This window comes from Ambystoma mexicanum, chromosome 2q, assembly GCF_040938575.1.
Source record: "Ambystoma mexicanum isolate Mex_15411 chromosome 2q, UKY_AmexF1_1, whole genome shotgun sequence".
In the NCBI taxonomy this organism is placed as follows: domain Eukaryota; kingdom Metazoa; phylum Chordata; class Amphibia; order Caudata; family Ambystomatidae; genus Ambystoma; species Ambystoma mexicanum.
Genome location: NC_090924.1, coordinates 841,161,858 through 841,189,115, shown reverse-complemented (window position 1 = coordinate 841,189,115; position 27,258 = coordinate 841,161,858). Strand labels below are relative to the sequence as shown.

The 27,258-nt window shown below is 47.9% G+C and overlaps 1 protein-coding gene across 2 annotated transcripts in view; it reads right to left on the bottom strand.

Moving 5' to 3' along the window:
- The window catches only part of KIF5B (kinesin family member 5B), a 1,711,571-nt gene that overhangs the window by 1,027,041 nt on the left and 657,272 nt on the right, over positions 1-27,258 (bottom strand). The gene's annotated exons all lie outside the window — the stretch shown is intronic.

Sequence of the window (27,258 nt, the reverse complement as noted above, 5' to 3'; positions counted from 1 at the left end):
AACCTTTAATCTGCGCTCTTCAGAGGAAAATTCCTCTCTAACTGGGGTTACAGGTCCCTGTAACTCAAATGTGTCTTGTTCAGACAAATCACCCTCTTCTAAAATTGAGGATATAGTTCTCAATTGTTCTGAACTCATAAAGGGAGTAAATCCCATTTCCAAGGCAGAGGGTGCCGAACTTGTCATTATTGGCCTCGAAAACGTCGATGTCGCCGACGTCGAAGGCTTCGAGCGTGGCGTCGAAAACAGAGGTGGAGGCCTCGAGGACCTCGACAGAATTGGAATTCTACTCAACAATATCGACGCCATCGACGTCGAGGGCCTGGGGATAGTCACTGGATGTGTGGTCACTGTGACTTTTCTCGGCGTCGACGCCGGTGTCGAGGCCGGTGTCGAGTCGACAGACCCGTGTGTCGAAGGTCCCTTCGACAACGGCGTCGAAGACATCGACCTCGACGTCGACGGAACCTTCGTCGACGGCGTCGACGGCACCTTCGAGGAAGGTTTGGAGGTCATAATCCTACTCGAGGGTTCGAGACGCGCTCGAGAGGTTTCTTTCGCCGGGTACTGCGACTCGCGGCGTTTTTGACCTTCGGGTCTTTCGACCAGAGCATCGCTCTCGGCAGTCTTCGAGGGGGTCGAGGCCGCTTTCTCGAAGACGCTCATCATATTTTTTCTGAATTCCTCCCATTCAGCCCGGGAACTATGTTTCGTGGGGCAAGGGATTCTTTTTGGCGAAACAGAGGAAGAGGAAGACGGAGAAGGGGATCTTCGACGTCTCCTCTTCGAGTGCTTCGATCTCGAGGAGTGATGAGACCCACTCCGAGACCTGGAGCGCGAATGGTGACGAGGAGACGAATGTCTCGAGTTCGTCGACGAAGAAGAAGCTTTAAAAGTCTTACCTTTCTCCAGCTTCCCCCTACGCTCCTTCAGGGCCTTAGCTGTCATGGACATACAGTCCTCGCACTCCGAACAATGGTGTTCGGCTCCCAAGCACCACAGACAATTTCTGTGAGGATCGGTCAAAAACATCTTTTTCCCACAATCTCGACATTTTTTGAAGCCGGATCGAGGAGTTGTCGGTTCCGACGAGGAAGCCATCGAGTACGGATCGAATAACTCGAGGTAAATAGGATTATCTGACTAAGAACTGAGCAACGGTATTCCGAGGCACCGAGTAGCGCGGAAAAACGGAACTGAGCAACGGACGCTGCGCGCGGCCTTTATAGGCAGGATGACGTCGAGCGTCGATACGGCGGCTGTCGAAGGACATCGACTCGAGGGACGTCGACGCGCAGCGCCCTCTGGAGAAAAAAATTTCCAAGGCCAGCAGAGCTGGAAGGATATATCTAAGATGAGGAATACGTCGGAGGACACAATCCCTTCGAAATTGACTTTCCTAGTCATTTAAATTCCTAGACCCAGTACACCCTATCTTACAATAGAGTGCCGGAGGGGTTACTTAGTATCCCCTGTGTCTAGATACTCATGTAACAGTCAAATGTTACCCTTTCCTCTCAGAATGGCTGGTGGCAGTGGTTTTACAACAAACTACCATGATTTTTCCGCCCGCGAGAGCCAGTAGCGTTAAATAGTGTTTTTCAAGATGGCGTCTGAGCCCCATCTGTAAAAACAGGTCCCAGTCTTCTTTTTTCGCCATTTTGTCTCTTTGTTCATTCACCTTTGGCAGGCTTCAGGAGTGAGGAACGCCTCTGGCACCAGAGTGTCTGGGGTGGGCAGGAAGTAGGTGAGGTGCCAGAAACTCCCTGTGGTTAGTCTCCTAGGAGACCCAAATGCACTCTGTGGTGATTGGCTGACTGACTGTCCGGCAAGAACAGCCACCCTGCTGGGTGAGTGACAGCTAGGCTGGAATGAATGGGAGATAACCGAATAAAAGGCGAGTCTCTTGGCTTGGAAGGCAGAGTCGAGCACTGGAACGAAGGAACCGAAGAAGCGCTTGAAGAGGATGGCTGCTGCAACTCCTGGACCATTGGTTTGCCTGGTGAAGCCCTGCTGCAGGTCCAAATCCCCAAGTTCACATCGACAGAGAAGCCCCTGCAAGGACGACTTCTCACTTTGAGTTCGTGGGACCAATCAACCCACACGTAAGCCACCTGGACACCTATCTCGGAGGTGGTTGAATTTCCTCAGAGTTGCTGCAGGAAAACCATAGAACCAGGGAGCGGGACACCAGTTTGTGTGCTTTACTCACAGCCACCGAAATTGAAGTTTGCCAAGTGCCAGCTTTTCACCAGTATAAGTGCAGGAGTCCCCCAACGTCCTCCCTCTTGAACTGCCAGGAACAGAAGCCATCAGCTGCATCTTTTTCTTCATTTTAAGGTACTGTGAAATAAGACTGAGTACTTACCTCTCGCAGTGAAAGTGCTTGAATCTTTTGTAACTCGCAGGCCTAATCAGCTTGTGACCCAACATATGATTCTTCTTTTTACAAACTACTTCCAAAAACTTGTGCAGAGACTGTTTACCGTTTAGTTACCAGAACGCTTTATCCTATCCAAGCCCATTGACTTTGGCCTAGCCTATTGAATGGAATTGACTCTTCTGGTGAACAAAGTATTTGCACTGTCTAAGAATAAGTGTAACCTTTCATGTTCTAATAATCTTTGCCTGAATATTCTGAAATAGTATTGAAGTATATTTGTGTGTGATTATATTGTCTCCTTCTAATGAATGTTTTATAACAAATAAATTAATAAGTATTTATCAAAGGATCCTTGAGTGTAAGAGTTTACTTGAACAATTATGATTGTAGACCTCTGTGTAACATTATTACTGCTCACATTCCCCTCGAGATAAGCATGGCTGCTCAGCTCGGCTACCAAAACTGTTTAGTACAGACTTATACCAAAGGTTGGTTTGCTTACACCTGTAGTCCTAGTAGTGTGTAGTGGTCTCAAAGGGTACTGCATACAAAACTTGCCTAACAGTTAACTCGCTGCAGCCGTCGCTGTTCTGGCCAGAGGCTTGGAACGTTGCAGATGTTTAGCCTGTGCCACAAGTCACCTGCTCCTGCATTTTCAGCACTGTGCTGGACCTGCTCCTGTGTTCACCACTGCATTATCGCATGTCGCCACCTCACCATGAGGTGCAACACTCCTTCAATTCTGTGAGGTGTCCTGACGTGGTCTGCCCCACAGATGTCCTCATCTCTGTTTTCTACTGGAAACTGTCTGAAACCGATTCTTGTGCACTGTAACTGCATTTGGGATAAAGTCCTGGCCCTAAGCTCATTCTTATCTGGCCTTTTGGTACTTGAACCTGGGTTAAGGATGGTTCCGTAGGCCTATCCGAGCGTGTTGGATTGAGTCGAGTACAGAACTTTACTTCAACTTTTATTTAACTTTTGAACTCTTATTAATCATAACCAAGTACTTACCTGCAGAGGTATATGCATTGGAACTGGTGAAAACCATCTTAGGGTTGGACTTTGTAAGAATTAAAGAAGCTGTTTGTGTTGATTCTGAAGAGTTCTGTCATTTTCACTGCATCTGATCACTCGCCTGTATTGCTAATTGATTCATATGCAATTCTAGAATGGCTTCAGAGAGCAGCAGCTTGCGGAAGCGGCTCCTACCTTCCACCCTGACAACCATCTGAGGCCTAGCTGACAGTGTCAACCCAAAAGAAAACGGAAGCAGTGGACAATCCCCTTTCAAAAAACCAAAGCAGATTAATGAGGAACTAGAGGAAGATATTCCTAGCATTGCCGACATCTTTAAACTGTTGAAACAGGTGGCCAGTGACATGAGTGAGGTGACAGCTACCCCGAATGACTCGTCTGGTAAAGTTAGTGGTTTAGAGACTCTTATGGTGGATGTTGAGAACAGGACATCTGGACTTGAAAGGGAAGCCTCTGGAAGTTACAGAGCCTATTGGTAATTACAGGAGAACATGTCAAGGCTACAATTAACAAATATGAATGTGGAAATACAGGCTAGGAGCAACAATGCTCGCCTAATTGGCATTCCTGAGAAACCAGAACAACTTCTATCTGCCTTGGTGATTGATATGTTGCAAGGAAGTTTGCCTGGTTGTGATATTCAACCAAATGATCTGGATTTTACTTTTAGAGCTGTCAAACTTGAGGAAGGGAAGCCCAGACAAATTACTGTAAAATTTGCAAGAACATCTACGAAGGAAAAAGTGTTATACATGGCGAGGCAACAGGATTCTTTGACATGGCAAGGGAAACAATTCCATATTTACCCCGATTTCCCAAAGGATGTTGCGCTTAAAAGGAAGGCATTCAATGAAGCCAATCGCCTGGCTAGGGAGCGCGGTCTTAAAACTACCTTGATGAAGCCTGCAACTCTAAAACTGTTCCTACCAGATGGAGTGAAGGTAAGTGAAAACCCTGAACAAGCATGTGTTTGGCTTAAGCACTTTCCATCCAAGAAACCTTTACCTCAATATTTGCTTTATTTGGTATAACGTTTGTTTATATAAAAATGCTTATTTCACTTGTACCGTTAAACTGGCATGGTGCGTGTGCATTTGAATGTTTATTTTCAGTTTCCGTATGATCATAAATACTTTTGAGTAAGGCACCCTTAGACGTGTCTATGCGTGTGTAGACGTCTCTGTTTGCCTATACGTATGTGTGTGCATACGCGGAGAAGACTGGATGCCCTTAAGAAAGGCCTGCAGGGCATGCAGGTCTGTTGTGGAGTAGGAACAAGTTACTCACCTGTAACTGTTCTCCAGCATGGGTCTGGCATGGATTCACATGCTCATGAATATTCCCCGTCGTCAGGCTGGGAATCCTCGGTAAAGAAAAAAAATCAGTTTCAGTTTTGTTTCTGAACTGTCTTTCTGCTAATACTGACCCTAGCCAATGACTGTCCCCTACCTAAGCCCCTCCTCTGGCAGCCATCTTCAGATTTGGTAGCACGTAAAGTGGCATAGGACCAAGAGAAGAGCCGCAGAGGGGTAGGAGGGAGGGTTCGCATGTGAATCCATGCCAGACCCATGCTGACGAACAACAGTTACAGGTAAGTAACTTGTTCCTTCTCCAGCATGGGGTCTGGCATGGATTCACATGCTCATGAATACAAGATTACATAGCAGTACACACATGCACAACCACGGGAGGTGGCAAGGCTCAACATTAAGGATTTCAACAACTCAACATTAAGCATCTCCTACCTCCTCACCAGGTTCACCTTCAAGCGAACAGGTTGCGCAGCACTGCCTGGCTGACTCTGGACTCCTCCCTGGAATCCCGGTTGACGCAGTAGAATCTCGTGAAGGTGTGAGTCAACCTCCACGTAGCAGCCCGCAGATGTCCAGCAGGGGCACACCAGATAGGAACGCTGTGGTAGCAGCGATCGCTCTGGTCGAATGGGCTCTCGGACGGCCAGACAACGGTCGGTTTGCCAGCCGGTGACAGTGCATGATGCAGCCGGAGAGCCATCTGGAAATGGAAACCTTCGAGAGGGCCTTCCCTTGGTTCACAGGTCCAAAGTTCACTAACAGCTGTGATGTCTTCTGAAAACTCTTTGTGCGGTCCACGTAGAACTTCAGCGCTCTAGCGACATCCAACGAGTGCAAAGTCCTCTCGGCCGGCGAAAGTCCTCTCGGCCGGTGATGAAGGCAACAGGAAGAAAACAGGTAACACCAAGGGCTCGTTGAGATGGAAGTCCGACGGCACCTTGGGCATAAAGGAGGGGTGTGTCCTGAACACCACCCTCGTCTCGTGGAAAGTCAGGTATGGAGGCTTGCAGGAGAGGTGTGATGGTGATGGCCACAAGAAACGCTGTTTTCCACGACAGGAACTTCAACGGTGCCGAATGCAGAGGCTCGAATGGCGGTCCCATGAGCCTGGTCAGCACCACGTTGAGCTCCAACGCCGGGGCCGGAGCCTTCACCGGTGGGAACGATCGGAACAGTCCCTTCATGAACTCCTTCACCAGGCGATGGGACCACAGGGATGAGTGCCCCGGAGTTCTGGTGTAGCGGGAGATAGCCGCCAGATGGATCTTGATGGAGGCATGAGCCAGCCCTGCCCAGCGATAGCAAGTAGGGCGGCACTTGAGGGGCCATAATCCGCAGAGGGTTAATCTTCTGTGCCCGGCACCAGACAGAAAATCTCTTCCATTTGTGTCCATAACACTTGAAAGTTGAGGACACCCTGGCCTTTGCAAGCACCTCCTTGCAGTCCGCCGGGATATTGTACCCTCCAAACTCTAGTGCTGCACGAGCCAGGCCTGCATGTTCAGCGACCCCAGGTCGTGGTGAAGGATGGCGCCTCCTTCTCTGGCGAGGAGATCCGCGTCCGTCAGCAGGTAGACTGGGGGGGGGGACGCTGACATGTCCAGAAGGTCGGGAACCAGATCGGTCTCGGCCACGGCGGTGCAACGAGGATCATCCTGCACCGGGACCGTCCAAGTTGGTTGAGTCGCAGCAGCAACGGCAACGGTGGGAATGCATACAGGAACAGGCCGTGCCAGGGGAATGAGAAGGCATCACCCATGCTCCCCGGCTGGGGAAACCTGCTGGCGAACCTGCGGCACTTCGTGTTTGTAGCCGTCACGAATAGGTCGATCTGGGGATTGCCTCATTGTTGGAAAAGTAGATCCACTTAATCCTGACGCAGTCCCCACTTGTGGCACGAGCGCAGCTCCCTGCTGAGTGAGTCGGCGATGGTGTCCTTTGTTCCTGACAGATGGAAGGGTACCAGAAACATCCCCTGGGCGACGGCCCAGTGCCACAGATCCTGGGCTTCCTTGGATAGGGCTGGGGATCTGGTGTCTCCCTGCTTTCGGATGTAGAACATCGTGGTGGTGTTGTCGGTGAAAATCCTTACCACCTTGCCTTTGAGGGACGGGAGGAACGACCTGAGGGCCCAGAACACGGCTCGGAGCTCCAGGACATTGATGTGTATCGACCTCTCCTCCGGGAGCCAAAGGCCTCTTGCGTGGAGATCTCTGGTGTGCGCTCCCCATCCCTCCAGGGAGGCGTCCGTCGTTGGTGTCTCCTGATGTGCCATAACCACCGCCAGATGTGCGTGTTGCCCCACCACTGGATCGCTTGGCGGAAGGTCTCCTTGAGCGAGTTCCTGTCTTCAAAGTTGTCCGCTGCCTGCATCCAACGGGTGTCGAGCAACTCTTGCAGTGAACGCATCCGCAGCGTACACAGGCGCACGAGGTAGATGCACGGGGACATCATGCCGAGTAGGGACTTCATGGACCTCACCCTGGCCACGTCCATGGCCGACAGCCTTCGCACCTTGCCCAGGATGGCCTTCGTCCTTTCCTCCGACGGAGAAGCCAATCGTGCCACTGTGTCGAGCATGGCTCCCAGGAACAGGGCGACTTGCGACGGCACCAAGTGGGATTTCGCAAAGTTGATCGAGAATCCTGGATCTGTAAGTAGCTGGACGGTCTTTGCTGTGGGCAAGATGGCGAGTCAAGGGGTGGCGAGGGGCATACGTGGATCCCATGCAGGCGCAGCTGCGCCGTCACTGGTGCTAGGCACTTGGTGAATACCCTGGGCACCGACTTCAATCCTAAGAGAAGGGCCTTGAACTGATAGTTTCGCCCTTTTACCATGAATCTCAGGAACTTTCCAAGTCCTTTTAGAATGGGGATGTGAAAGTAGCCATCCTCCATGTCCAGCGACGCGAGTACACTCCAGAGCTGCTTTGGGACAAGCTTGATGGCTCCTTTCTTCAGCATCCAGCAGCAGTTGAGGGACGTGGTTTTCCTTCCTGGCCACGGGTGGAATGCGGGGGCACTTCTTTAGAAACTCGAGAGTGTGCCTGCGGGCCAGGTCATCCAGCACCCATCGGTCGGGTGGAGATGGACTCCCACATGCTGACGAACTTCGCCAGCCGGCCTGCCACCGGGGTGCTCAGGTGGGGACGGTACGGCCGGTTCAGTCCTGCTTGGTAGCGTCCTTGCCGCCTTGGCCTCCTTGGCAACGAGATCCTCCTGACTTGCTGCGTCCTCTGTAGGCCTCCTGCGAAGAGGAGCAAGCCGCCTGGCGGTACGTCAAAGAGCCGCCGCAGAATCCTTTGGAGGCACCTTGCTTGCCTCCGGAGTTCCGAAAGGGCGGCTGTCGTCGTTGCAGAACCCTCAAGGCCCGAGCGTCTCCTTGTCAGCCTTGATGGCCTGCAGTGACTCGTCCACTGTCTTGCCAAATTGGTTGTTCCCGTCGAAGGGCATGTCCAGAACTCTGGTCTACACGTCTTGGCGGAAATCAGTTGCCTTGAGCCAACCACGCCGCCGAAGGCAAAGGCCATTGCCCATCTGGCGAAAACCGGTGTCAGCAATGTCTGTGGACACCGTTATGGCATCGTCCGATGCCACCTCGCCTTCCTGTAGGATCTCCACGGCCTCAGCCCTCTTGTCTTCCGGGAGGAAGTCCAGCAGGGGAGCGATCTTAAACCACAGCTCAGTGTCATAGCGGGCCAAAATCGCGAGGGCGTTGGCTGCTTTAATCGTCGTCACCGCCAACGAGATAATCCGCCGTCCCATGGTATCCAGTTTCTTCCCTTCGCCGTCCAGCGGGGAAGTTGAAGCCGTTGCCCCCGCTGTGCCCTAAAGCACATGGGGGCGGAATCCGGGACCCGGTACTACTTCTCATACCGGTCTCTCTTGGCAGGGGTCGTGGACGGGTTCTTCAGGAGCGACAGCCCCTCGTCCCAGATGTCGTCAAGTAATGGGACCGAGAGGACCGTCTTCCTCTTGGCCTCACGCTGTTGGTAGAGGAAACCTTCCTTCTGTTCCTCGGTGCAGAGCTGGAAAAGCTTGGATGCCCTGGCAATCATGGCGTGGAAGGAGCCAATTTCGCCGGGCGGGGAGGCCCGAGGAGGTGGTGATGGAAGGCCCATCCCGTCTTCACCACCGTCGTCATCCGTCCCCATCGTGGCTGTCTCCGTTCCCGTGTCATCCCTCGGATCTGGGGAAGGAGAAGAAGGCTGCAAAGGCCGTGAGGGCTGGAAGGGAGGTGGTGGAAGAACTCTCCTTCGCTTGCTTGGAGGGCTTCCCGACGGTCCAGGCTCCTCTGGATCGCCTGCTGGTGATAAGGGCAACCTTGTCCTTATCTCTGTACGCAAGGCCTGGATCGCCATCAAGATAGCACCCGAGTTGTCTTGTGGCTCAGGCACCGGCTGCGACGGTTGGGGAATGGAATCCTCCATCTCCACGGGTTCCTCGTCGGTACCATCGTCGCTTTCTACGTCCGCCTCGTCGGGATCCTTCCCGTGGTACCGGACCTCCTCAAACTTCTTGCTCCGGATCTTCACGACTCCAGCCAGCTCCTCTTCAGAGGCTGTATCTGTGTCCGTGATGGCCACTGCCCCCCCTCTTTTTCCACCCGGGGTTTCACGGGGGGGTCTTATCGATGGGCTGAAAAGAGTATTCCCTCCGCGGTGGCAGGGAAACTCTAGGCCCCGAGGTCGCCTCCACTGGGGTAGCCTCCACAGGCTTTGCCAGGGCCGCCATGACTCCCTCGATAGAGGCCTTAGCCGGGTGAATCAGGGCCTTCACGACTAAGCGCGCCTGAGGCCTTCACCTTGGGGGGAGGGTCACCACCTCGCTCCCCCTCGGCTGTCTCCATCGGGATCGACTGGGACTTCTCCCAAAGCTTACCCAGGTTCTCCGATTTCCTCTGCCCCGAGCCAGAGCGTTGGCTCATGGTTGATGGCGTCAGTGAAAGTGCGCCCTGCCTGGCAGCCGAGGAGACCGACCGATCAACACTCCAGGTGCCCGCGGACTCCAGCCAATTGGTGAGGCGGCTACGCCGATTCTTCATGGTCCGTTCCGACATGTTCTTGCAAAACGCACAGTCCTTATCCACGTGCGTTTTGTCTTCGTGAAGGCAGTAGAGGCATCTGGAATGCTCATCCTCCTTGAAGATATTCTGCAATCAGCATCCAGGGCAGGTCCTGAACTGCTTGGATCCAGGCGTCGTGTTTCCCTTGTTCTGGGCCATGTCCACACGGGCTAGGCCTCAAACATCTTCCGGAATCCTCCAAGAAGTGGAACTCGACGAGAACTTCGCCCTTGAGGGGCGTAGAAAAACGGGTCACCGTTGATCGGAAGTAGAAACAGTGGAGCTTGAGGCTCGATTGACCGAAAAAAATGAGATTAAACTCTTTGAAGAATTGCAAAACGCAGTAAAAGCTCGAGAGCTATAGCACGAGGACTCCCAACACTTGAACGTGCGGTAAAAATCTGAAGATGACTGCAGGTGGAGGGGCTTAGGTAGAGGGCAGTCATTGGCTGGGGGCAGTGTGACCCAGAGACTAGTGATTGGTTATTAGGAGAAAGAGTTCAGAAACAAAACTGAAACTGATTTTTTTCCTTTAGCAAGGATTCCAAGCCTGACGACGGGGAATATTCATGAGCATGTGAATCCATGCCAGACCCCATGCTGGAGAATCTTTCTTAAAGTTTGTGATAGGAGTGGCCAATGATCGTTTCAGTGCTTTCGTAATTGCTGGTAACCGTTGCATCAGACAACCGTATTGTTGCGGTCATCTCCAAGGCGGACAGTCTCTGGCCCACATCTCTGCGCCCAGGGCTCCGCCACAGTCTCTGCCGCCCCCCTTTCCTTGGCTGTCTCCGGCTGTACACTGCCAATATTCATGGCCCCGTTGTAGTCCCGCAGCTAGCTCTGGGAAGTGATCTCAACTGCATAAGATGTCTCAGCCTGTTGCAAGGAATAAGAGATTGATGAGTGACGGAGCGCAAGTTTTCAGTTTCATATTTGTATTAGTAAAAATCTTATCAGCTATGATTGCTCTTTGAAGCTTTTCCGAGTCCCACTCCTCCCATATGTCCATCTGCACGATTGGCTTCTGCTATGCAGTGTATTGTATGTCTTTCCAGCAATGGGCTAGCATGGCAGCTTGGCTGTTAAAATTACTGTTTGGCAATGGAGATCTGAACTGGAGATGGTGCTCCAGGAAACAAGTATATAGGCATGCTGGTGTTTAAGATCTTTAATGCCCGTTATCAATTTCCTATTGTCCTTCAGTACAGCAGTTACTCTATAGCCTAATTGCAAGCCAATATGGATACTTCTAGATGGCCCCTATTCATGTTTGTTTTTGACTTCACATGATTCCTTTCATGGTGTGTTTATGTGCCTTGCGCTTCTTTTCTTTCCATGGAACCTAAACTGCCCCTTTAGTAGTTACATTGTGCGAACCATAAGCTGTCCCGTGTGCTGGGTGATATTTTGTTCCTCAATGATTTTATGATTATGCATGGAGTTTCATGGACGCTGTCTGTTCTCATGGAGTTTTTCTACCTGTGAATTATGCAAGGTGACTTTCAACATGTATACCTATCATATTTGATATGAAAGATGCATGTGTGGCTGGAATGTGCATTGAGAACACTTGGCTTGATCGGAAATGTAACATGTGAATAAGCAGTGCACTCTGGGGAAACGTCTTTGAGATAGTCTGGCAACACTTGTGTTAGGTCTTGGGCTCCTTTACTTTATGGGGGGGGATTGTATTATACACCTTATGACTAAATGTATTCCAACCTGTTTTACAAAACATTATGCAGTGTTGGCCCTAATTATTGGTGTGTGTGCTATTGATAAGTGCGCAAGTGCTACTAGTGGCCTATCAGCTCTGGTGTGCGGGTACTATGTGAATGATATGTGTTGTCCAGGTGCACTGCTGTATCATTCTTCAGCAGGAGGCCAAGTTGTTTTCCTCTGTGAGGCAAGCTTGCTCTGCTGCAATGGCAACTGGACTATCTACCGCCTGTTCACCATCTCTATTTATAACAGTCTAATGTGTCATTGGCAAGGTCTTACTTTCTCATGAATGATGGGTAGTCCCTTCCTATAGAGCGCATGTTTGCGACCTCTAACTTTGCAAATATTATCGCCACGATCTCTGTGATGTATGCTTATGAACGGGTGTTCTCTAAGGCTGTCATTTATTTGGTGACATATAGCTCTTATGCTAGTTCTATGTGTACAGGAAAGTGCTGTTTCATAAGGGGGATGGCCAATAGTGCAAGATGGACGGTGCGTTGTAGTAATCTAAAAATTAGGGGGTGTAGCTAGGCTGCTGACATTAAACATGCATGGTTTTATTTGATGGATATTTGACGCACTTTCATGCCATGCGATGCTGTATGGTAATTTAATGGTAGTGTCTGTTTCTCATGCAATTGTGTTCTGATCTGAAGAGTACTTTGTTTTATATAGAACTGTGCAGCATTACCTGGTAATGTGTTCACATAGTGGGGTTGTTATGCTTTTCACATGGGTAATGTTGTTATTAATGTTTGAACTCTAATGCAAACAAATGATGTCTCTTGAATTGTGCCATTAATTGGCTTGCAGTTAGTGTGCAAGAGATATAGTGAATAAAGATGCCAAACCTTGGTTGGGGGATTAAAAATAGGCATTATATTTAGACTTGTTACACTCATTGCTGTTTTCTAAGCTTTAACCTTTGATTGGAGGATCACCTATGTGAATAGGTATTTATTTAATTTTATACTGCTACAATGCATGTAGAAGAGGTCTAGTGTAGTCACTCTTTGGCTATTATGGCGTTGCATTTGCTGTTTTGGTTCTATATACTCGAACCGATTAGTGTGTCCTTATTGCTCTTGCGATTATTTGATTAAGGGTAATATCATATATAATTGGCCGTTTGCCTGTGGTGAAGAGTGAAAATAATTTGGTTTTAAGTGCTTCGTTTGTCATTAAGGTTATATACTTACAGGTTGGTGGGGGGAGACTAAGGTCTATTGCAGTTTTACTATCTAAGAGTTACTTTGGGATTTCCTTTTAAAAGTGCTGACTTGTTGCTGTATCTTTACAGTGGGTCATCTATTTGTGGACTACATCTAATTTATCTGGTTGCCTTTTGTCCTGTCGGGACATGGGCTACCGCCTTTTTCTTTTACTCTTTCTATTACTTCAACTAGCTTTACTGCTCTTGAATAACCAGAAAATATATTTCAGAGAACGTAATAGATTTGTTAATATCAATACTAAAATTGTGAATCATCTCAACATTGTCTTGTGGAACGTAATTGGACTTAAGACCGTCACTAAGAGAACTAAAGAACAAGTTACTTCTTACCTGGTAACGTTCTTTCGACGGGATGTTCCTCCGACGTATTCCTTATCTTTGATAATACGTTTCCAGCTTGCTGGCCACGGAATTTTTTTCTGTAGATGGCGCTGCGCGTCGACGTCCACCGAGTCCATGTCCCTCGACGGCCGCCGCATCGGCGCCGACGTCACCACGCCCATAAATAGCCACGCGCTGCGTCCGTTGCACAGTTCCGTTTTGTAGCATAAGAAAAGTCATGCCTGAATTGGTTAGTGACCTTGAAGGAGCGTAAGCTGCAACCACAAGGGAAGTTATCACTGCGGGGATGGTTGGGAGGGGCGATAAGGAATACGTCGGAGGAACATCCCGTCGAAAGAAAGTTATCAGGTAATAAGTAACTTGTTCTTCGAAGGGATTGTGTCCTCCGACGTATTCCTTATCTTTGATAGACTCACATAGCAGTGGCATGTAATTGGAGGTGGGAGTGATAGTGTTATGTATCCCTTTAGGGATGGACCGAATGTAATACGGCCTTGCCAAATCTGGTCTCTTGAGCAGTGGAGGAATTGTGAATGTATGTGCAGACGACCATGTGGCAGCCGCACATATGTCCCGGACCGGTACCCCTCTTTGGAGAGCCGAAGAGGCTGCGATACCCCTGGTTGAATGAGCCCTGAGATTTTGGGGTGGCTCTTTCCCTGCTAGTCTATAACATTCCAGGATGGCCAAAATAATCCACCTGGAAATGGTTTGTTTTGTTATGGGTAGTCCCAACTTGTGACCTGAGTATCCTACAAACAGTTGGTCTGCTTGCCTGATCCTAGCCATTCTGCTGATGTAAAAGCTGAGAGCTCGCCTAGGGTCCAGCCTATGTAGCCTTTCCTCCTCTTTCCCCCGATGGGGAGGAGGGTAGAATGAAGGCAAGGTAATTTTCTGAGTAATATGAAATTCAGAAACCACCTTTGGGAGGAAATTAGGCTTCACCTGTAGGACAACTTTGTACTTGTGGAAGATTGTATGTGGGGGTTTACAGGAGAGAGCTTGTAGCTCGCTCACCCTCCTAGCAGATGTTAGTGCTACCAATAGGACAGTTTTAAGCGTGAGAAATCTCAGCACGCAAGAGTGAAGTGGTTCGAATGGAGTGCCCATTAAGAAGTTTAAGACTAAATTTAAGTCCCATAAGGGAACCTGGAATGGTTTTGGAGGGTAAACATTAGTTAGTCCCTTGAGAAATTGTACCACTAGAGGAATTTTGAACTACGATGGTTCCTCCGCAGTGCGCTTGAAGATAGAGAGCGCTGCCAGATAGCCTTTTACAGTGCCCACTTGAAGGCCTGAGTTTGCCAAGTAGAGTAGAAACGATAACACTGTTGGTGTACCGCATGAAAAAGGGTCGATATTCTGTTCCCTACACCAGCTGCAAGATTTGTTCCAATGGCAGCGGTATAAAGACTTTGTTGCTGGTCTTCTGGCTAAAAGCAACACCTCCATGACATCATCAGGGAGATCTCAATCCTTGTACCTCAACCTTTCAGAAGACAAGCGTGAAGGTTGAGGGTTCTGGTGTCTGGATGGAGAACCTGACCTCCCTTCTGCGAGAGAAGATTCTCTTTGAGTGGAAGACGGATTGGAGGACAGATGGACATATCTAGAAGGTCCGGGTACCACGTTCTCCTGGCCCAATCCAGGGCAATTAGGATCATGGTTTTCCGGAATCTTCTCAACCTCCTGATCATTTGAGGAATAACAGGGACTGGTGGGAACGCGTAAAGAAGTGGAAACTCCCAGTCCACTACGAACACATCTCCTAGAGCTCCTCTCGGGGGAAATTCCCTTGAACAGAACAGATCGCACTTCCTGTTGGTGCTTGTGGCAAACAGATCCACCTGAGGGGTTCCCCAAAGGGCGAAGATCTCTTGAAGGACTTCCTGATCTAGCTCCCACTCGTGGGAGACTGTGCTCTGCCTGCTCAGAGCGTTCGCTGTCAAGTTCTTCTCTCTGGCAAGGTGGACTGCGGATAGAGAGATTCCTTCTTGGATTGCCCAAAACCAGAGCTGCATCGCCTCTCTGCACAGTGGCAGTGACCCTACGCCTCCTCTTTTGTTGAGGTAGTGCATGGCCACCGTGTTGTCTGTCATTATCAGGACATTTCTCCCCTGTACTGATGGCAGGAAAGCTTTCAGCGCTAGTCTGATCGCTCAGCTCTAATAGGTTGATATGTAGTCTGGACTCCGATGGAGACCAACGACCGCTGATGGTCAAGTCGTTGGCATAGGCTCCCCACCCCGTGAGTGAGGCGTCTGCGACTACTGTTATCTCCGGCCATGGTTGCCAAAACAGTTCTCCTTTCAAGATGCTCTCTGGGTAGGCCCACCATTGCAGGTCGCGGGCTACCTTGTCCGGAATCCGGAGGAGATCTGTCATTCTCCCTGAGAATTGCGACCACTGACTTCTCAGTGCCCACTGAAGAGATCTCATTCTCAGGCGAGCCTCTGGCACAAGGAAGATGAAGGATGCCATTAGGCCTAGCAACCTCAAAAAGTTGCAGGCTGGGAGACGTTGGGCATTTTGAAACTTGGTGACCATCTGTAGAATATCTTGAGCCCTCATCTCTGATGGCGAGGCTTTTCCCAGGGAAGTGTCCAGGACTGCTCCAATGTACTGGGGTCTCTGTGATGGTATCATCTGTGACTTCTTGAAATTGAGGGAAAAGCCCAGTCTGTGAAGGAAGTGGCAGACATAATCTAGCTGTGCCTGGGCCTGTTCCGAAGATACGGCCCTGATCAGCAATCGTCCAGGTAGGGGTAGACGTGGATCCCTTCCCTCCTTAGACTCGCCGCCACTACCGACATCAGCTTAGTGAAGACCCTCGGGCAGAGGTCAGCCCAAACGGCAGAACTCGAAATTGATAATGAGAGTCGGCAATTGCGAACCTCAGGTATTTCCTGTGTTTGAGATGGATTGGCACATGGAAATAAGCATCCTGAAGGTCCAGAGATACCAGCCAATCCTGGAGCTGGAGGGCCTGAAGGATCTGAGAGAGAGTTACCATCTTGAACTTGTCCTTCCTGAGGAACTTGTTCAATTCTCGTAAGTCCAGGATGGGTCTCAGTCCTCCGTCCTTCTTTGGTATGAGAAAGTAGGGGGGGGGGGGGGGGGGAGAACCAGCCCTTGTTCCTGTCCGCTACAGGTACCGGTTCTATGACACCTTTCTCTAGCAGGTCTATAATCTCCTGCAAGAGGAGCGGATCTGGAACTTTTAGAGAGCTGTTCCCCGGTGGATGACTGAGGAATGTGTAGAAAGGGTAGGCAGTAACCTTGGGCAACTGTCTCCAATGCCCAAGCATCCGACGTTATAGCCTGCCATTCCGTCAGATGGGGAGTTAACCTGCCCCCTACAGGTGTATTGCGTGGGAAGGCCTCAGAGTGGTTTGGGGGCGGCTGATGCAGATGCCGAGGGTAAAGAGGCACCTGCTGCTGCTGCTTAGTACTTTTGACCCGTCCACCTCGGGTGGGTCTCCTTTGGCCTCTTTGAGCCGGCTGTCCTCTGCCTTTCCCGAATGCGGAATAATAGCGAAAGGACTTTCCTCTCCCAGAGGTTCCTGAGCGGCAAAAAGGAGTCTGGCGGCTAGCAGCTCCTAAAGATTTTTCTGCTGCTTTAGAAGTCTGTAACTTTTCCAGACTGTCATCAGCCTTTTTCCCGAATAATGAAGAGCCGTCAAAGGGCATATTCAAAAGTCTGGCCTGTACATCAGGGGCAAAGCCCGACTTTCGCAACCATGCATGCCTGTGGATTGTTGTTCTTGCCGCCATGGCCCTGCTGATACTGTCAGCGGAATCGATGCCAGTTTGAAGTGATTCGCACATGGCATCTTTGCCATCTTTAATAATGTTAAGGAAGGCTTCCTTTTCCTCTCCTTCGGGTATGCAGTCAGCCGCTGATGAAGCACACTCCCATAGTGTGTGACTGAACCTGGCGAACGTACAGGTGGCGTTGATGGACTTCAATGCCATACTACAGGCAGAGAAGACTTTCTTTGCCATAGAGTCGTACCTCTTGTCATCTCTATCCTGTGGGACAGTAGGGTAAGCGGTCCTACTGCTAGATGAAGTTGCCGCTTGAACCACCAGGCTCTTTGGGGTCAGGTGTTTTGACAGGTATTCAGGGTCAGCAGCCGCTACCCTATACTTGGTTGACAATCTTTTATTGACTGCAGGGATAACTTCGGGAGTTTCCCAATTAGATGCAATTTTTCTTTGTAAGGCTGCATGGAAGGGGACCACCGGGTCATCCTGTGGGCCTTTGTCCAATATATCTGTTAGGTCATCCTGTTGGAAAACAGGTGAAGTCGCAGACCAACTCATAAACTCAATTATTCTTGCCAACATGGGTTCTATATGGTGTTTTGGCATGTTCCCCTGGGTCTGGCTTAACAAATTCCACTTCTGGGGAAGTGTCCAGCCCACTTGCCTCATGTAGTGACTCCTGTAGTTCCTTCAGCCTTCTTTCCTCAGAGGTGAAATCCTCTGCAGTAGGCAGTGTGGTCCTCTGTAACCCAAATGTTTCCTGGTCAGAATCTTCCCCTTCCTCATAAATTGAAGAAAGTCCAGGGTATTCTGACCTCTGAAATGGAGTAAAACCCATTTCTAAGGCAGAATGAGCCAAACTCGTCGTTATTGGACGAGAAAACGTCGATGTCGTCGACGCCGATGTAACAGGCTTCGAAGGCGCCGAAAACGGCGTCCAAAAAACTGGAAGGGGTCTCGAAGAACTCGAGAGGATCGGGATCCTAATCGAGGGCATCGACGACTGTTTCGGCGTCGTGCCGGAGGCCCTTGAAATCACCGTTGGCTGTGGGGTGGCCTTGATCCTCTCTTTCGTCGACGTCGAGTCGATCGACCGATGTGTCGAGGAACCCTTCGACAACGGCGTAGATGGCGCCGATCCGTGCGTCGAAGGAATCTTCGGCGACGGCGTCGAAGGAATCCTCGACGACGGCGTCGAAGACAGTGCCTTCTTACCCGATTGCTCATGGCGCTCTCGGGTGGAATATTTCGCCGGATGCTACGACTCGCGGTGTTTCGATTTTTTGGGTTTTTCACCCGGGGTATCAACCTCAGCTGTCTACGAGGGGGTCGAGGCCGCGTTCTCAAAGACGCTTAACATTTTCTTTCTGAATTCCACCCACTCAGCTTGAGAACTGTGTTTGGTGGGACAGGAGACTCTTTCTGGGGACACAGAAGACGAGGAATGGGACCTTCGACGTCTCTTTTTTGAGTGTCTTGATCTCGACGAATGGTGGGAGCTGCTTCGAGATCTAGAATGGGAATGTTTTCGACGGCGAGGAGACGAATGCCTCGACTCAGCCGACAAAACTTTCGAGGAGGTTTTGGACTTACCTCTCTCGAGCTTCCCCTTGCGCTCCTTCAAGGCTTTCACCGTCATGGACATGCAGTCCTCACACTCCGAACAATGATGCTCGGATCCCAAGCACCATAGGCAGATCCTGTGTGGATCCGTTATCGACATTTTTTTACTGCAGTCTCGACATTTCTTGAAGCCGGATTGCAGCGTTGTCGGTTCTGATGAAGAAGCCATCGAGAACTATAAGGAATATTCGAGTAGAAATAGATAACTATCCTGACTGAACGAGCAACAACGTTCCGAAGCCCCACGAAGCGCGGAAAAACGGAATTGAGCAACAGACTCAGCGCGCAGCTATTTATGGGCATGGTGACGTCGGCGCCGATGCGGTGGCCGTCGAGGGACATCAACTCGGCGGACGTCGACGCGCTGCGCCCTCTACAGAAAACATTTCCGAGGCCAGCAAGCTGGAAACGTATTATCAAAGATAAGGAATACGTCGGAGGACACAATCCCTTCGAAGTGTTGTCTTACTTACGAACAAATACTTGTGATATTGCCCTCCTTCAAGAGACACCTTACTGATCTGGAGTCTGAGAAACTAAAGCGAGGTTGGGTTGGTGAAACTTTTTTTTCAACTTACACGTCCAGCAAAAGGGGAGTTTCACTACTGATAAAGAAAAATCTGCCAATATCTATCCTCTCTAGCAAATCGGATAAAGAAGGGAGAGTCATCTGTGTCTTGCTCAAAGTCCAGGATTCCAAACTGCTTATATGTAATGTGTATGCACCAAATCTAGATGAGCCAATTTTCTTTCATGAACTAGCGGCATTGCTTCAAAGCTATGATGTGGATTCAATTATACTGGCTGGTGATTTCAACCTGGTGGTAGATCCTGCTCTGGATCGCTCAAATGGGGACTGCTCAAAAAACCCGAAAAAAAGAAAGATTGTTGGATGATCTAATAAAGGAGTTCAACCAGGCTGACATATAGCGACTGGAACACCCGTGTGAAAGGGACTATACGTTTCATTCTCAGTGTCATGATACATACTCACGCATTGACTTTATCTTGACCTCAGGACAGGTGAAATCCAGTTGTTGTGATTCTAAAATTGGGCTTATTGCTCCATCGGATCATGCTCCTGTGTCTCTGAACCTCTCTTTACAACACACTTTATTAAAGTCACCAAGCTGGAGGATGAACTCTAAGATTCTTAACAATGAACATATCCGGGAGGAAATCAAAAATGAAATTGAGAACTTTATCCAAATGAACAGGACTGATGTCAAAATCTCTTCAGTATGGGAGGTGCTGAAGTGCTTTGCCCGTGGTCTTCAGATTGATAGGACCGGTAAGCAAAGAAAAATGAGTGCAAAGGAAATCCAGAGGCTCTTCAATGAGGCAAAAAGACTGGATACATTATTTGCAATCAGCAGAGATGAAACTACTAAGAATGATCTGAGGAGAGCCAAGTTTGAACTAAATAAAATAATATCAAGCCTATGCCATTTTCAGACAAAAAATGTATTATTTTGAAAACGGTGAAAAGACTTGGAAGTTGCTGGCATACAGACTGAAAACTGCAGAGAGTGATTGTTTCATTTCAGCAATTGAAAATCAAAACAGTGGAATGGAGACTAAGCAGAAATAAATAAATTATTTTGTGACTTTTATGCAAAGCTTTATGAATCAGACCCGAGTTGTGATGAGACGGATATTGTAAATCATCTAACCTCTTATGACATACCCAAACTCTCAAACGATCAATCGTCAAGTCTTGAAGAAGAATTTATGGTCGAAGATCTAAAATTGGCTATTTCAAAACTTACATGGTGTAAATCGCCAGGTATGGATGGCCTTCCAAGCGAGTTTTACAAAATCCTACCAGAGTCAGCTTTACAACTCTTATGTGAGGTCTACAAGGATGCCTTTGAATCAGGATTGTTTCCTCGAACGATGCGACATGCATTAATAACTGTTCTAAAGAAAAAAGACAAGTGTCCCACAAGGTGTGAAAACTACAGGCCGATTAGCCCGATTAATTGTGATTGTAAAATTCTTGCAAAAATGCTGGCAATGCATCTGGAACCAGTAATTACAAATCTAATTCACAGAAACCAAGTTGGATTTGTTACAGGTAGGGCTGTGGCTGATAATATGCGCCGTCTACTGTTGTCAATTGAAAATGGTCATAGACAACGAGTAGCGACTGCTGTCATTTCTTTAGACGCAGAAAATGTGTTTGATCGGTGGAGTGGGCTTTCTCATTCTCTTGCCTGAAGAGAATGCAATTTGGTCAAAAATTTCAACAATGGGTACAGCTTCTGTACAGATGCCCATCAGCTAGTGTGCTCACCAATGGTCTCATTTCTGATGCATTTACACTCCGCAGGGTTTTCCTCTCTCTCTGCTGTTTATCCTGTCTATGGGACCGTTGGCATTATGTCAGAGCGGATGTGAATCTTAAGCCAATAGTTGGTAGCAACCATGACAATTTCCTTTGGTTGTATGCTGAGGATCTATTGGTCGCCCTCCAAGATCCAGTTAATGGCATACCCAACTTGATGCAAGACATTAAAACATTCTCAACTGTATCGGGCTATAAAATTAACTGGGGTAAGTCTGAAATTTTACCACTCAATAATCTGTGTCAACATAATGCATGTGCTCATTTCCAATTCAGACGGTGTAGTGATCGAATCAAATATTTGGGCATCTGGATTGGTGCAGAGGTGGCGAAATTGCCAGCAATGAACTTTGGAATACTCCTCCCAAAATTACGGTCTGACCTGGAGAGGTGGGGGCTCTTACATCTGTCCACATGGGGGAAAATTAATTGCATAAAAATGAACCTGGCTCCTCGAGTGAACTATCTTCTATCTATGTTGCCCATCAAGGTTCCTGGTCATTTTTTCAGAGAAGTAGATAAACTTATGCAAAAGTTTATTTGGAACGGAAAACCTTTGAGACTCGCTATCTGGAAATTACAACTCCCATTGAAAAAAGGTAGGATGAATTTACCTAACTTCATGGTGTACCATCTTTCGTTTTTCAACCCGACATCTCTGTAAATTGCTTGAATCGAATGATGAATATTCTCAGTGTGTGACGTGGGAATGTGGCGACATATCCCAGTTGGAACCCAAAGTATTGCTAACATCAAAGAAAAATAAATCAAAGGGAGCGAATCCTTTGACCAGTTTTCTACAAGATTGCTGGTGTGCCATCTCAAAACGCATGAACGCAGACCCCTACCTGCACATGGATGCCTCCATTTGGCTCAATCCAGTCTTGAAAAGTCAAAGGAAGGTTTTCTTCTGGCCAGAGTGATTCTTGGCGGGAATAAAATAGCTCTGTGATCTAATAGATGGAGGAAATGGGATCCCGTACACACAGCTGAGTCGAACTCACGATATGGCCGGTTGTTCATTTGCTGAGTACAGAAAAATGAAGGCCGTTGTCACTGCTTGCCTTGGTGGGCCTGATTTGCTGGATCAAAATATTGCCTGGTCTATGTTATAGTTGTGTGGGAGTGCCACTCATCCGGGTGCTACTACGTATGGATATCTAAAATCATTCAGGAAAGAACATTCTAGGCTGCCAGCAATCTGGGCGGATGAGTTAGGAGAAGAAATTGATTCTATCTGTTGGCAGCGCTGTTGTGAGAATACCCGGTTGGTGAGTCTGGATTGGGGTCTTGTGCATCACAAACGAAACTGCTCTTTAGGTCCTACTGGACACCAGTTAGGTTATTTAAGAGTCAACTCATAGACAATGAACTCTGTTGGAAGTTCAAGGGTGCTAGAGGTTCCCTCAGTCATCTGATATGGTTTTGTTATAAAACGAAGAAATTCTGGGAATGTGTATGTGAGAGATTAGGACTGGTTTTGAGTTGCACGATTCCCATCTCAGCCATTTTATTGATTCTAGGGGACATATCAGTGATTGATGACATCTCTTTTGGGCAGGCGACTTGGCTACTCCGTGCCAGTATGGTTGCCAAGAGGATGATATTGAGATCATGGAAGTCAAACCGCTCCTTTAACATCGATGAATGGGTGGATGAGCTTTTAACTATTTCAGCCTATGAGAAAGCAATTTGCAAGAATGTGGAGATGATATTGAGAAATTCTGGGACATTAGGAACAGGTTCCTGGGGGTCTATGGTTGAATTCAAATTTTTTGTACAAAATGGGGTGTTTCTGAAAATGGAAAATGCTCTTGCTGTATTAATTATTTCTTAACATTTTATAATCGCCATTTTTTGATTTTGGATTGATGATTATACTGGCCGACCAAATGCTTTCTGGTTCTCTGTCCTTTCTCGGTTTCTGACTTACTTTCTTCTCCCTTTCTGTTTTACCCTCTCCTCGATTTCTTTCATTAGCAGAATTAGTTATTGTATACACTGTTATTTATTTGCCAAGATCATTTAGGCTTGTATTTTTATGGTTATTAATGATGTTTGTATATTGAAATATTGGAATAAAATTGTAAAGCCAAGATGTCAAATAAAAAGCTCTCAGCAGAGAGAAGAAAATAAATAAATAATTAAACCTGTCCTTTGGGATATCAAAGTAAATGTTTCACCAGCTGATAACCAAAAATGGCTTCTTAAAATGTCATCATGAGGCCTTTGTCTGTTCTAATGCACAACACTAATCGCCCGGGGCGGCTTAACTATTAAGCCGGTTTGTGAAAATGCCAGACAGTTTTTATGAATCATCTGTCAGACAGACTGTGCTCAGGGACTGATGACTACTCCTTCTGCACACAGTAAGGGAAGTGTCTTTCTGCATATGCAATTTCTCCCAAGGGTGGAAATGTATTAAGATTTTATAAGGTTTTGTGTGACAATACTTAACTGTGATTTTTATATGACTAGTGTGTAACATAACGGTGATCTAAGCAGCACTTTCAAGAGTCCCCTTTTATTCAAGCCCTCCAATGGTAAGCAACATTAAAACAGCCGGGGGTTATCCAATCCTGGACAACCACTGGTCATCACATTAGCCAGATTGTCTGAAACGGTTTTAAACCACAAACCTGGACAGGCAGAGTATACTGCCACACTTTAGACGTTGATTGTTGCTTCCGCATTTGTGCTCAGAGATTATATAATGATATACCCCTGCCCAGTGACAGCTTGGACTGTCAAGTTACAGAGTGTGTTACCACTGCAGCCTCAGCTGTAAACCAACACAGGTCGGACAAATGCAAAACTGTCTTAACAGAGAAACAATTGTGTTGGTGTCATGCTTGATGGTGGAACTTGGCAGGTCTTCACAACAACACATACAGTGAGTTAAACTATCCCGCAGTTACTCCTTACTGGTCTGCTCCTGATCTCAGTAAGCTGCATGGTCACCACATTAGAAATAAAGAAAGGACAGCAGAATGTATTCAGCTACTGGTAGCCATTGTATATAACTATCTTGTATGCGGTTTCACAACACAGACAGAGGCAGCCATAAACAAGAACACTGGCACAAAGCAATACAGCACTAAGAGGAACACACATTAATGTACCAAACGGTAGGGGAATAACATGATGCTATAAGCATGTTTCTCAGGGCTTTCCCCTGTTTAAACAGCTTCACTAGCTTTTAAAGAAAAGGTAGCTGGTGAACTCCACTTTCAGCAGGACCCATAGGTCATGCTTGGTCAATCAAATAACCGCTCTCTAAAAACGGTCATGCAATAGGCTGGTACAGAGAGCAAGCTCTTTGACCAGACCTAAAATGAATGCCGCACAACAACGTGGGACTACTCCCATGGTGGTCCTCCCAGGTCCATACGGAGAAAGGAACTGGCAGCTGGGGCAGGGAGCATGTACAAGGGAGGTCCCATGTTGATGCATATAACCCAAAATGTATTATCTTTAAAAAGAAAAAATACTATTGCTGCTCTGTATCAAGCTCCAGTTCCATCCCCTTCTCAGGGACGGCAAACCTTAAGTATGGAGGAAAGAGGAGGGGTCGTAGAAATGAGATTAGTACATTTCTAAAATGATTATAGTTTAAAGTGTTAAGATGTGATGCCAAGCTGGGTTCACTGTAAGAACTCAAGATCAACCAGGGCCTTTGGGCTCTAATGTTCACCAAATGGGGTTAGAACATGCCAAAGTCAATGTTTATTCTAAAGGAAATAGAATTCTCCCACTGGAATCGATGCTCATGACATTAGGAGATGTCAAAGTTTGGAAATAGTTATAGTAGTCAAAGTACTGTTGAGGTAGTGCATGGCCACCGTGTTGTCCGTCATCTGCACGTGGCAGAGTTGGTCTCCGGTTTGACAGTACGCCATTCAGATGTAGAAAAAGACAGCTCTCGTGCATGAAGGGCAACTGGAAAGGTACCAGAGGTGGTGCTTGGTCTAAGATATTTTGGGGTACAGCACAGCTGTTCGGTGGTCCGTGAAAGTCCCAGTAGCCAGGGGTACAGACTGTGACCAATAGGTGCAGGTCAAGCAAGTCTGGGGTGCCTTAGTGTCCGAGGGGATCTTAGGTCATTGTTCCTTCTGATTCAATATCTTCCTAAAAAGTGAGCTCTGGATGTACAGGATACCAGGTTCATTCACTTCTTCATACCAGGCTGCGCAGGACAGAGGTCACGCAGCAAGGCTTCTTATGGAAGAAGCAGGGATTTGGGTGGTTTGTTACCCAGGTGGGGCCTGCCAAGTCAAGGAGAGGAAGGGATGCTCATTTTTTCTGCTGCTCGAATGAGAAGGCTGAAATCTGGAAATCCGAGCCAAGCTTTGGTGTTCTATTGCAATCTTGCAGAGGTTGCTGCAACAGAGCTTCCACAGGCTCTCGGTGGCTTCAGTTAGCATCTTGGCACTTCATTTTTGACTACGGTTTATGTGCAGATTCACATTTTAGGAATAATGCAAGCGGAAAGCAAACTCAGCCTCACCGTAATCTTGTATTTTGCAATCACCCAATCATTGGGGGTCCGTACTGTCAAACTTTAACAAGCAATTTGGGTGAAGATGTAGCCTCCAATCCAGATATTATATTCCAGGGGTCTGCAACCTGTGGCTCTCCAGATGTTTTGGACCATGACTCCCAAGATTCCTCGCCATCGACTATGTTCACTAGGTTTGATGGGAATAGTTAAAACATCTGGACAGGCAATGTTGCAGACCCTATTTATTCATATACTCCACAGATGTAGTCTTGTCTAGCTATGGCCCTGCACCAGACCTCCTAGGTTCACAATGGTCAACATCATATACGACAACATCCTTATCCATTCAAACAAAGGAAGACTGGGTAAGCAGTGGCAATCCTTCAGATTTTCAAATGTAAGAGTGCCACCTATGGGTTCTGTACGAGGACTGGTATGGTATGTTCTCTAAATAGTATTTACTCTAGTGCTTGTACAGCTAACCAGACAAGGTTGCTTGCCCAAGAAAACATGGTGTAGCATTCTCCCCTCCCATCCAGTTAGGGAGATGTATAATTTTTAGGCTTCATCCCCTCTCCTAGTGAGACCCAAAGCAATTTTTGCTGGACTTCTGGACCTTTTTCTTTAATCCTGAATGAGGGGAGCCTTTTCCAATTCATTCATTCATTCATTCATTCATTCATTCATTCATTCATTCATTCATTCATTCATTCAAACGGGCTCTGTCATTTGGAACTCTACTCGTTGTATTCTACCTGTCCTATGGAGTCTATTTTCCTCCAGAACTCTTAAAGGCATCTGTATTTTACTACTGCAGCACACAGCTCCTTATCGGCAGTGTTGCAGGGGACCTCCTTTGAGATTCGTTTTCATTATCCTAGAATAACTACAGTTCTTAATACGAACTATCCTTCTTAAAATTTTACAGTCAGAGATTGGCAGAAACCACCTTATGTGTAATGCCAAAGGGATTAGTATCCCACTTCTCTCTGCTACTGTGATTTTTTAATCACATAGACAATCTCCAAGTTATGGCTCTGGTGGCAGTGGACGTGGTCTACCAACTATTGTGTAATTATTCTACCTCAGGCTATGTCTATAGCCTTGTAGTACACAATAGGGGCACCCAAGTCGACCAATGGAAGCGGAAGTGTCCAAAGAAGAAGACGACGACCAGCGACACCTGTAGACCCTTTCCAACACTGAAGCGACCACTGCTGTCCTGACCCCATTTTCTGTGCGACAAAGGACCTCCAAAAAGGACTCTTTCCCTTTCCAGCGCTGCAGAACCCCAATACTAGGAGACCTGCTGCCCATTTGGAGTGCATCATCGTGGAAAGGCCGAATCCGTCTAAGCCTTTGTTGAGCCCTCAACGACACTCGAGTCAGAGACCCAATCCAACTCGACCAGACCCCCTCAGAGTGTGGGACTGCAGGAACTGAAGAACATTGACTGGGTGAATCGTGTGGCACCGTGACCAAAGAAGTGGATGAAAGCCGTTCCAGAGGTCCTCTCTCCAGACTGCTGCTGAGAGATCCCATCCATTGTCCTGCCTTTTGTCATCAGATCAAGGAATCAGGAGTTCGGACCCAGAGCTGCAACATCACGGAACATCCACCACAAACATTTTATTCATACCTAGGGTACTGTGGGGAAGAGGATATTGCTTACCTTATTCCAGAAAGTCACTCCAGAGCATTGGAGTGCACATAGAGGTGTCCACCCCCTCTTACCTCAGCCGCTGCTTGTGTCCCTTTAGAAAGTTCTTTATAGGGTTCTCCCACGTTGGTGAAGCCTTCGTGTATCTTCCATTCTAGAGACTAGAAAGTATCCACAGGTTTTGACTTCTGCTGCTTTTCAAGACTTTAAGCCTCCCTGAACTGCCTTGTAGCTAGGGTTGTGCTTTGGACTTTAAA